This window comes from Eulemur rufifrons, chromosome 7, assembly GCF_041146395.1.
Source record: "Eulemur rufifrons isolate Redbay chromosome 7, OSU_ERuf_1, whole genome shotgun sequence".
Classification (NCBI taxonomy): domain Eukaryota; kingdom Metazoa; phylum Chordata; class Mammalia; order Primates; family Lemuridae; genus Eulemur; species Eulemur rufifrons.
Window position 1 is genome coordinate 16,831,018 of NC_090989.1, and position 11,150 is coordinate 16,842,167.

General features: G+C 33.1%; 1 non-coding gene across 1 annotated transcript; it reads left to right on the forward strand.

Moving 5' to 3' along the window:
* Nucleotides 1-7,360: 7,360 nt before the first annotated feature.
* LOC138388892 (U6 spliceosomal RNA) lies at nucleotides 7,361-7,472 on the forward strand. Its single transcript, XR_011234357.1, has one exon. It is a non-coding gene; the product is annotated as a U6 spliceosomal RNA (small nuclear RNA).
* The last annotated feature ends 3,678 nt before the right edge of the window (nucleotides 7,473-11,150 follow it).

Below are 11,150 nucleotides of genomic sequence, written 5' to 3' on the forward strand. Positions count from 1 at the left end.
AGCTTAAAACTAAAACTTCTGTAGATCATTAATTGGTGACATATGAAAACAACTTCACACTGATAAAACACACACACACTCACACATACTTGCCAGTTGTTAGAAGAGGTTATTTTTTTCCACAGTAATAAATTAGCTTATCAGTTTTAGGAACACCTTATATTTTCCTAGAATATAGCATGGATAATGGAGGACATGTAGTGTATCACATTGACTGAATTCTTAGACTCATGTGAAAGAAAAAATACACAAATTCCACTAGCTTCAAGTGATGACAACACCTCATTCCAACTATTTTCTTTGGATACAGAAACCTCTCAAGTATAAATGTTGGCATTACATGGAGTAAAATATGTTATTTGAACTGGATCATAAGAAAATTATTTTCCTCTTGGGATAGAATGGTGATTAACCAGTGAGAATAGAAGAGAAAGTCAAAATCCAAGGTCTTTGCTCAACAGTTTTAAGTATTAAATACGATGAAGAGGGCATTATTGATCAAGTAGAACAAGCTTAATTTTGAATCTTTTTGGAAAGGGAAATATTTTCCTAACACCATTCTGCAGAAATAGATTTCAGGGAAATTTAAGTAACAAATGAATATTTTTGATTGTTGTCAGAGGTGTGTATTTCCTCATTTCAACTGCAAATCAAAAATGGCCTTTGATTGCATAGTAAGATATATTTGTTAACATCATATTTTGAGGATGTTTTCTGTTTTAAAAAGACAGAATAAAAGAAAAATAGGGAGAAATGAAGGAAAATAGGGAGGTACAGTAGGAAAAAATATGAAAAGAAAGAAAGAAATAGAGGGTAGAAGGAAAAAGAAAAGAAAAGAAAGGAAAGGAAAGGAAAGGAAAGGAAAGGAAAGGAAAGGAGACACATAAGCAGGAATTATATTCACAACTCAAGATCTCAGTTCACAAGTTCAAAGAATAGTTTGTGTTTTCTCCTTTGATCAAAATTAGTAAATGAACACATAAGGCATGCATATGAAAAAATATCAAAATTAGCTATGCTATTGTCCATGTCTGTTTGGTTACTGAAGAGTAACCTAAGTAAAACTTAAAAATCTAAATATAGTATTAAACCATTTAAACCAGAGGTCTACTATTTTTTTTTTATTTTGAGGTAAATATGCCAAGGTTCATGAATGTTTCAATTCCTATTCCAATAGATTTGTTGGGGTGTCTCTGTATGTATATGTTGATAAAATATTGAAATGCTATATATGTCAAAGGCCATTTACTTCAGAAATCTAGGTACCGATACTGTCTTACCCCAGTTCTTCATGGATATCATTAAATCTGTCATAATTTTGGTAAAGAGGGAAAAGAAACTATATTTAAAGCATGTATATAAAGCAATGTTCATATAATTAGAGTTTGCATTAAAATTTAATTATTTCTCTTTAAGTTTGTCATTAATAGTAGCTCCAATAGCAAGAATATGTTTTTCAATAATGTATTACAGGATCTTGGTGGCAGACAAAGAAATTCCTAAAATGGTTTTTACCATAACATCACTTGAGGTATATATAACACCTTATATATAAGGTGTTTGGGACCAGGCCAAACAAATAAAATAAGAATAGAAGCACTGACAGTTTTGTTTCAAAATTGGCTTAACCTGAGTTTATAGAGCATTATATTTTATGCCGTTGACTGATGTATTCACTATCTTTTGCAGAATTCTCTCAGATTGGTATTATTTCTTGTAAAGACTGATTCAAGCCAATCAGGGAGTTTTCAGGATCTGATATATCCTCAGAGAGATGCAGTTATGTCATGTGGTATTATTGTCAATTACAAATACATGGGAAATAAAATGAGAATGAAAATTGAGACTCTACCATTACCTTACCAATGTATTGAAATACAATTAAATTTCCAAGGCATTAAAAGTGTGTAAAGTTGAGTTGAACCATTGTGTTAAACTTGTAATAATAAACCTCTTTATTTTATTAGTAACAGAAATGTAAAACTAGTCATGAAGAAAAAGTAATCGTAGACAGACATGGGCCCTTTAAAGCATATTCTCCTTAATTACATCAGCCAGGAAACAGTAAACTGCAATGCATTTCTCTAAAATTATTTTCAGCTTGTTGATTTTGATCTCTTGTACAAATGGCCTTTCCTCACCCTTGAATTCTCTACATATATTTCTTTAACTTTATTCAATCTTAGAATTACATCATTCCTCAAAAGGATTCCAAAACCAAAATTGACCACATAATGAAATTGTTGCTATATTTTAGGTATATTTAATCTTTAAATCTACTCTGATATTAAGGATAATATCCTTCTGAAATAGAGTGAACATTCACTCTACTTTTTATGAAAGTGCTAAAGGGGCTACATCACAGGGAAAATAAAAATTCTACTTCCAATATTACACGTTTCTTAGGAATATGCACATTTATGTTATGATAACAATTCTAACACAACTGTTAAAATGTGTTTATGAAACTCTTAGCAGAGCTAATTCATGCAGTTAAAGTTGATCTTTCCTCAATTACTTAGCTCAATCATTAACAACCTTCAAGTTAAATAAATTAAAATCAAATTATTGCAGACCCTCAACCATAAAACAATCAGTCCTCCCACCTACAAAACTGTAGGCACATTGGGACTATCAAAATTACATATTTTTCCTGGACTTGGAAAACATCATAGCAATCAGTATTGAATAGCTGTAAAACCTAGCTAGCAAAAATGTGCAAGAAATGTTAAAATATATGATACAACATGTAAACCAAGTAGAAGTCCTTAATCCATTTTTAAGTAAAAGAAAAAATCAGTTCAGCTGCAAGGTGAAAGAAATAAATATAATTCATTCATACCCCAAAACATATATGTGCACACAGGTACAGAGGAGAGGGAAACAATAGGGAAGAGAATAAACGTTTTGAACATAAATAATGTGCCATTTCCCATGGACATATATATGTTATCTTATTTTCTTTTCATGAGCCTCATGAAATAGTTTCATTTTAATCTTTATTTTACAAATGAGGAAATAAAGTTCAAAAAGGTTAAGTAATTTTCCCAAGATCGTATTACGTAGTAAGAAAACTCAGGCATATCTGATTTCAAATAGTGTGATGTTTCTACCACGTGAGTTTCTGATTGTTTTACCTTCCTTCTTAAAGTCTCAGAACAATTTTTCAATTTACTCGACCTGGTATAGAGAGTGAATATGGTAAAGTCCAGGTGTACAGTATTTTATTAGAAAATGGCTATAGTTTTTGACAACTGTCTAAACTATTATTTAATGAAGAATCAGAACAACACTACAAATTTTCTTTCTCTTTCTTTCTTTCTTCTTTCTTTTTCTCTTTCATTTTTTCTTTCTTTCTCTTCCTTCCTAACTTCCTTGCTCGCTCTTTTTTATTTTGGACTGTCAGATACAATGTTCCAATAAAGACTTTCCAATGTATTTTTATAAGTGAATCTAATCTTTCTTTTCCAACATAAAATAATGTACTCTAATTGTGATCTTTTTCAGTTGATGTGTGCAGACATTAATCCCTATGAACCCTGGAACAAATGTAAATAAGAAATCCAATCTGAATACATTCTCTCTTCCAAACCTGAAAGTCTTGCCTGGGTAAATAGAGACCAAGGGGAACTATTCTAGGGATGAAGGAGGGAGGACAGATACAGGACAGTGGAGTGGGGAGTCTGGTACCATTTTGCTAGCTGTTCTTTACATCTTCTAAAGCATTCCAGTATGTATATTGAAGATCTGTAGAAATTCAGCTCAAATGTTTCTCTGTTTTACTAAGGCAACTGCAAATTGGTACAAACTTAGCCCTGCTTCTCTCGTATTGGAAGGAGATTCCCCACTGGCTCACTTGGTGGAACGCATCTATGGTTTGCATTGAGGCTAGGGCTGCATCCAAGATGGACATTAAGTCTCACCTGGGAGTTTGATAGGATGCTCCATTATTTGAATATATATGTATGATCTACTAACTTAAGCTGCCAGAATATACCTTTTTCACAGCTAGGACAATCAAAGAACAAGGCAGAAATTTGCAAGAAAATGAAAGACTGAAAGCAAAGAGAAACTTCATATGAATCTGAGCCTCTCAGAGCCAATATGGCCAAGATAAAACTTATAGGTGCAGTCAGTCAGAGGGAGGTACAGGCTCCAGCCGTTGTAAATATGTGACCCTTCCAGGAGAGAATTACTAGTTCAGGCTGGAGAAAAAGAGAAAATTCAAGTTGGGTGATGGTAGGAAAATGGAATTAGGTATTGTACAGTGGACTAGAATTGCTTATTAAGAGAGACAGCATGTGTTATTTTGTGTGTTTATATATTTAACAGTGCAGGTACTTAAATTAGAATCTAATACATGTCTTCCTTACCCTCTTGAACAGAGAGCAGTGTTGTAAAAATAAACAATAAAGATTATTTCTCCAAGCACCACATGTACTCACCATCAAATTGGTTTCACTGATCAACATCTAAGAGCACATATAAGAATAACGTTAATTGGGTGTTGGACAGATGGACACAGCGACGGGATGGGTGTATGCATTCATAATGAGTGCGATGCACACAGTCTAGGGGATGGACACGCTTGAAGCTCTGATTCGGGGGGGAGGTCAAGGGCAATATAAGTAACCTAAACTTTTGTACCCCCATAATATGCTGAAATAAAAAAAATAAAAAAAAAAAAAGATTATTTCTCTTCTACTTATCACCGTCCCCTATTACTTTTTTTTTTATTCTTCCTTACAAATTGCTTCAGTTATAGTTAATTTCCAGGTAGACGATCTTATTTAAACTGATGGACATGTTCAATGTTAAAGGGTAGTATGGAAATCCTTTAAAAGTATATTGCACACTACCTGTTACTCTTTATGATTAGGGCTATCACAATGGACAGCAATTATTATTTTTCCCAGGCTATGGTTATGATATTAGAGACATAAACTTATTCAGGGAGATTTTCTCCTTTCCAAAATAACTACAGTCTCTAAAGCTTTCTGAGTTTGTGGATCTGATTTTTGTTGGTTTTATGTGTCATCCTTTCCCTTCCAAGCCATATCTTGCATATTCAATATGCCTGCATAGTTTAGTCTTCTTTTTGTCTCTGATGCTTACTGTAAGAAATACTATTATCAAGATGATGTGTAGGAAAAAAAAAACTGAAAGGCACTGAGGGCCTAATGAATCTCAGGTAACAGTATGATTTTGATAGCTCAAACTGTTAATGAAAGAAGGCCCTAGACAAACACCATGTTTGAAAACATAGACTTTGGAGTAAGATAGCTCCAGGTTCAAGTCCGAGCTCTATCACTTCTGACCATATAACTTTAAGCAGGTTATTAAACCTCCTAAGATTTGCATTATTTGTGTATAAAAGAGGGATAATAACAGTATTTAATTCATGAGATTGGTAGGAGGATTAAATAAAATAATATACATGCAGCCCTTACCACAATTAAGACCCCCAAAATAATTCTAGTAGTGAAAGAAGTGGTATGTGGTGAGAATGTATGATTGTTAAAATCCTCTTTAACATGAAGATTTTATCCAATTACAAGCATCCTAAAGTCTGATTATTTTACGAACCATAGAAATCCATGTTAGGGAAGCTGGCTTATAATTAATTGCTTTCACTTTTAGTATTTAAGCAATTAAATTGACGTAGACACATCCATGACAAATTTACCTAATATTGACTTTCAGTGTATCCTACTAGTTACAGAGCAATCCCCATCATACTCATTTTATTGTGAAGTTGTTTTACTTACTTTATATAAATACAAATATCTCTTTAGATATTTAAATGTATATTTAATATAAACAACTGAAACTGGTATGTCTGTTAGCAATGATATAGCTGTGAAAAATACATGTATTAATTTATTTACTCAAATAGTATATGAAGATAGATACAATATGAAAGTAAGAGGGAAAATCACAGAATCATCATATAGTCAGAAACCACTAATAATAAAGAAGCAGTTCTCAAAGTATGGTTCAGGGATATCAAAAGTATGTTTTTATGATAATACCAAGATTGAAGGGGAATTCAAAGACATTCAAAGTGAGAAAAGGATTAGACTGTGTTATTGAAGGTGTCACCTAGATAACATGAGATGAAATGTTGGCAGCCTCTAGAAGCAAAGGCTGGTCCCCAGCTGACAGCCCAGCCAGTGAGGAAGCAGCGACCTCAGTCCTACAACCACAAGGCACTAAATTTGGCCATCAACTTGAATGTGCTTCAAAGCAGATTCTTCTCCAAAACCTACAGTAAGGAAAGCAGTCCTGCTGATGACCTGATTTTGTTTCTGAGAGAACCTAAGCCAAGAACCCAGTCAAGCTTCATGAGGCAATAAATTTTTATTGTTTTAAGCTGTTATATTTGTGGTAATTGGTTATGACTACAGTAGAAAAGTAAAGACTTGTATCTGTATTTAATTATCAATGTAATTCAGTCCTCTACAGATTATTGATAAACTCCCCAAGTATAGCTATGATCCTTAAGGTCTTCAATGATTTACATGAGAAAAATTAAAATGTGATATTTAATGAGCATCTTAGTCTTATTTAAAATTTGTGATTTGGGAGAATATTTGCTCTGAAGAATGTATTCCAAAGACAGACCACAATTTCCAGGTTCTACTTGAAACCAAAACCAAGGCTAAGTTTTTGCGTTTTTCAAGATTGAGATCCAATCATTTTTGTGATAAAGTAGGCAAATACAACTATGAGAACTGGTACAAAAATAAAAATGCATTATGACTCTCAAATGACAGCCCTGGGGTTACCAAAACACTGAGGAAGCCTAGCCATAGCCAAAGTACTTATCCAAAGGTTCTCTAAGGATGTTGTAAAATGAGACTGTTACATAAATCCTCTTTTGTGGAAATTCCTATACTCTTTCTAAAATATATAAAAATTCCTTCATTTTGAAATTCCACTTTAAACTTTGAAGAATGAATACAAGATTGCTACAATTAGCATACTTAGACACACTTTTAATAACAAGCAGTTTTTAAAAAGAGGCCAGGAATGAAAGATTTTTGGTTGCTTCGTTTGTTTTTTGATAAGGAAGCTGGATTCTTTAGCACTAAGTCCTCACCAGGGTTTCTATTACTCTGCTACCAATTCTTAGTAGTAATGTTTATAATTATTTAGTTACAAAAACTGTGTGATATGCAAGTTAGTCTTTTCCCCAGCTACACGTAATATTTAATGCCTCTAAGCATTTCTAAACTTCTTCAATCTATTATAAAGACATAACACTATATTTCATGTATATCATGTATTCTTGTAAATAACATCAAATCCTTTTGAAAACAGGATACAAGAAGTAAAATATTAAAAAATGTATTTGAATGCTTGCTTTGGCAGGCTATATACTAAAATTGAATCAATGCAGAGAAAATTATCTTGTGCATGACTTTGTGCAAAAGGATAACACACAAATTCATAAAATGTTCCATATTTTATGCATTTATCAAAACTCAGAAAATGCACTCATGATTTGTATTCATTGTGTGTATAATTTTTATCAAAAGGAAAAACAGCAAACAAAAGTGGCATGCAGAAGCATTTAGGGGGAAATATACTAATGTCTGTAATTTACATTGACATGTATTGAAAATAAAATAGATTATGGAGGGATAGACGAACACATAAATGAAAGGGAATGTGACAGCTCAGTTATTATAAAATGTTATCACTGAAAGGAAAATGGTAGATACTTGAGTGTATTAACATTAAAATTCAATGTTACTTTATGTTTGACAATTTTTGTTATATATTGTGTATATCATTAGATATGTGTGTGTGTATATATACATATACATATGTATATATATTCATGCATATAACAATTCAGTATGATAGCATAAGCTTTTTCAGAAAAATGAATCTCAGCTCTGTGAATTTTTACCTTTGGAAATAAAATCAAATTACCTTTTTATTTTATCTCAAAATATTAAGGGTGCGCAAGTATTTTTGTTACATGGATGAATTGTTAATGCTGAAGTCAGGGCTTTTAGTGTGCCCATCACCAGAGTAGTACTGTGTTGTACCCAACAGGTAAATTTTTTGCTTTTTGTTTTTGTTTTGTTGCTTTGTTTTTTATTATTTCAGAATATCACAGGGGTACAAATGTTTTGGTTACATAAGTTGCCTTTGCACTGCTGGAGTCAAAGCTACAAGCATGCCCATCCCCCAGAAAGCATGCACTGCACCCATTAGGTGTGAATTTACCCATCCTCTCCTCCCCATTCCCACCTGCCTGACACATGATGAATGTTACTTCCATATGTGCACATGAGTTTCGATCGATTAGTACCAATTTAGTGGTGAGCACATGTAGTGTTTGTTTTTCCATTTTTGTAAGACTTCACATAGAAAAATGGGCTCCAGCTCCATCCAGGATAATGCAAGAGGTAGTTCACCACTTTTCGTGGCTGAGCAATACTCCATGGTATACATATACCAATAGGTAAGTTTTTATCTTTTATCACCCTTCCACTCCCCCCCACTTAGTTTCCAATGTTCTTTACACCACTATGTAACCATTTATACCCATAGTTTAGCTCCCACTTATTAGTGAGAACATGTGGTGTTTGTTTTTCCATTCTGGAGATACTTTGCTTAGGATAACATTCTTTAGTTCCATCCAAGTCACTGCAAAAGGCATCATTTCATTCTTTTTATGACTGAGTAGTACTCCATCTCATCTTTGCAATTGGTCTTCATCTACAAAAGGAGGGCTAAAAATTGTTAAGATTAAATAAGATAATGTTTGAGATGCAATGGTTATATAGTCAATAGGAGATGAGGCTGTCAGCTTCCACTAAGTGAGGTAGGATTTGATGCTACTGCATAAACCTAAAACTTTTGTAAGGCTGTATCATTAGTAATTCATAAGTTAGAAAAAATGCTTTCTTATGAAAAATGGCAAAATGGAAAATAAAAATCTGTCTATTGCAGCCTCAACTCCAAGTAATATAAAGATACTTACCACAATAATTTGTAAGCAGAGCCTGGCCTCAGATAAGCTAGGGATTCAATTTTAAAGTGATTATATTGTCTTATGTACTCTTGGCCAACAAATTAAATTGAAGTGACCCTAAATTGGCAGAAACGGATGGAAATCCCTATTGGAAAGGAGAACCCTCAAACCAGATCGCATATGATTCTCAGTGGTGAAAAATGGACTGGCAGTCTACAGTTTCCAAACTAACAAGGGCTATGTATCCCGAAGTAAGAATCTACAAAATCTATAAACAGTACAATCTGACCACCTTTGACTTAAGGGGTTGAAATGGTCAGATTCAGAATATGGAAAAAGAATGTATATTTTTGAAAGAACAAAAGTCAATTGAAAATATAAGCACAGAACATGATCTGCAAGAATTCTTATCCAAAATATGTAATGAACTCTTATGAATCAATAAGATAAAAAGTTACCTATCAAAATAGAGTGGTAAAGGTTATGTACAGGCAATTCCTAGAGGAGGAGACCCAAATGGTGGGTGTGTCTGTGTGTTTATCTGAAAGTGTGCCCAATTCCAACAGTAATTAGATACATGTACATAAAAACTATATGAAAAAATTATTTTATACCCCCATAAAATTGGCCAAATTGAAAATTCTCTCTCTTTTGCCCCCCCATACATGGATGTATGTATCAATGTCAATGCTTGTTGCAACACAGCTATAAGAGCAAAATATCCATTAAAAGATGAATTAACACACCAGTTATGGAAAGGCAGCTTGAGACCATCTATCGTTTCAGTCATGTTTTCTTTCTTGAACTGGTACAGAGTGTATGAATGTTCACTCTAGGTTATTTATCCTTTTTAGAATACTGAAATATTTTGTAATCATTTAAAAAATAAAAACAAGGTGTTAGTATAAGATGAAAGGAGCAGAAATTCAGAAATTAAATTTCTGTCTTTTATTTATACCTTACATGAGCCTGAGAAAAGTTACCTAACTTCTGTTAGCTTGTCATTTCCCACTGGTACACTTTTATAATAATTATACCTCTTCTACCACTCACAAAATTTACAGGAAACTCAGTGAAATAATGCTTGTAAAAGTGATTTTTAAGTTAAAAAGTCAAACAAATAGTAGTTTTCTTATAATTATGGTGTTGCTATTATAATTACAATAAAAATAATTATTATTATAACCTGAGTAAATAATTTATGTGCTCTGGTATCTCTGAAAATGAGAGTTTGAGACAAATGAATTTTAATGAGCCTCCACACCTAACATTCTGAAATTGATTTATGACTGGAATTAAACATTGAGAAAACGGAGAATGATACTTACTGATTTGGGCAATGCAATAAGTGATGATCATAATATTTATCAGTTATGAAAGTTTAAACAAGGAAAAGTAACATATTTAATACTATACAGGGCTAAAAATATTCATTTCAATACCTATTGTTATGAGTTAAAATTACATCATGCTGAAAATGAACCAAGAAAAGTTGGATTGAATTTGCCAAGTGCCTCAAAGTGAATGTGAGAGATATTTAAAGATAATACTGAATGACATATAAGAAGATCAACACATTTTAACAGAACTGCTTGTTCAGTGATGCCAGAACTTCTGGGAATATTAACACATTGGGTGAGACAATATTCTGTATCCAAGTGTTAACAACTAAAAAATTAACTAGATTTTCCATCATGATCAGGAATGGAGACTATGAGCACAGACAGCGATCTTTCTGATCTACTCATTAGAAAAAATGCTCTTGTCCACGGGTTCTGTAGCCCACATATAAAACCCAAGGGAAATGCGATTTCTCTGAACAGTCCACCCCAAATACACCCTAACAAAGCCCTGCTTTGCAAAGTTTGGTCGAAGCTTCCAAGGTCTGGTTCTATTCCCTAATACAGGATAATCACAAAATAAAAATACAACAAACAAGGAATCATAGACAAAGTAAGGGCTCTGGAATAAGCCTAAGTCCAAATCCTGTCTGCACCACTTCCTGGCTGTATGACTTCAGTTTCTTCATCTGAAAAAATGATAATAACAGTAAAAATCCTCATATGCATTTCTGCAGAATTGAAAGAGTGAATTCGTGTAACATGCTTAAGCAATTCTTGGCACATAGTATCTCTTCAGCCTCTCAGTGATGGTTAGC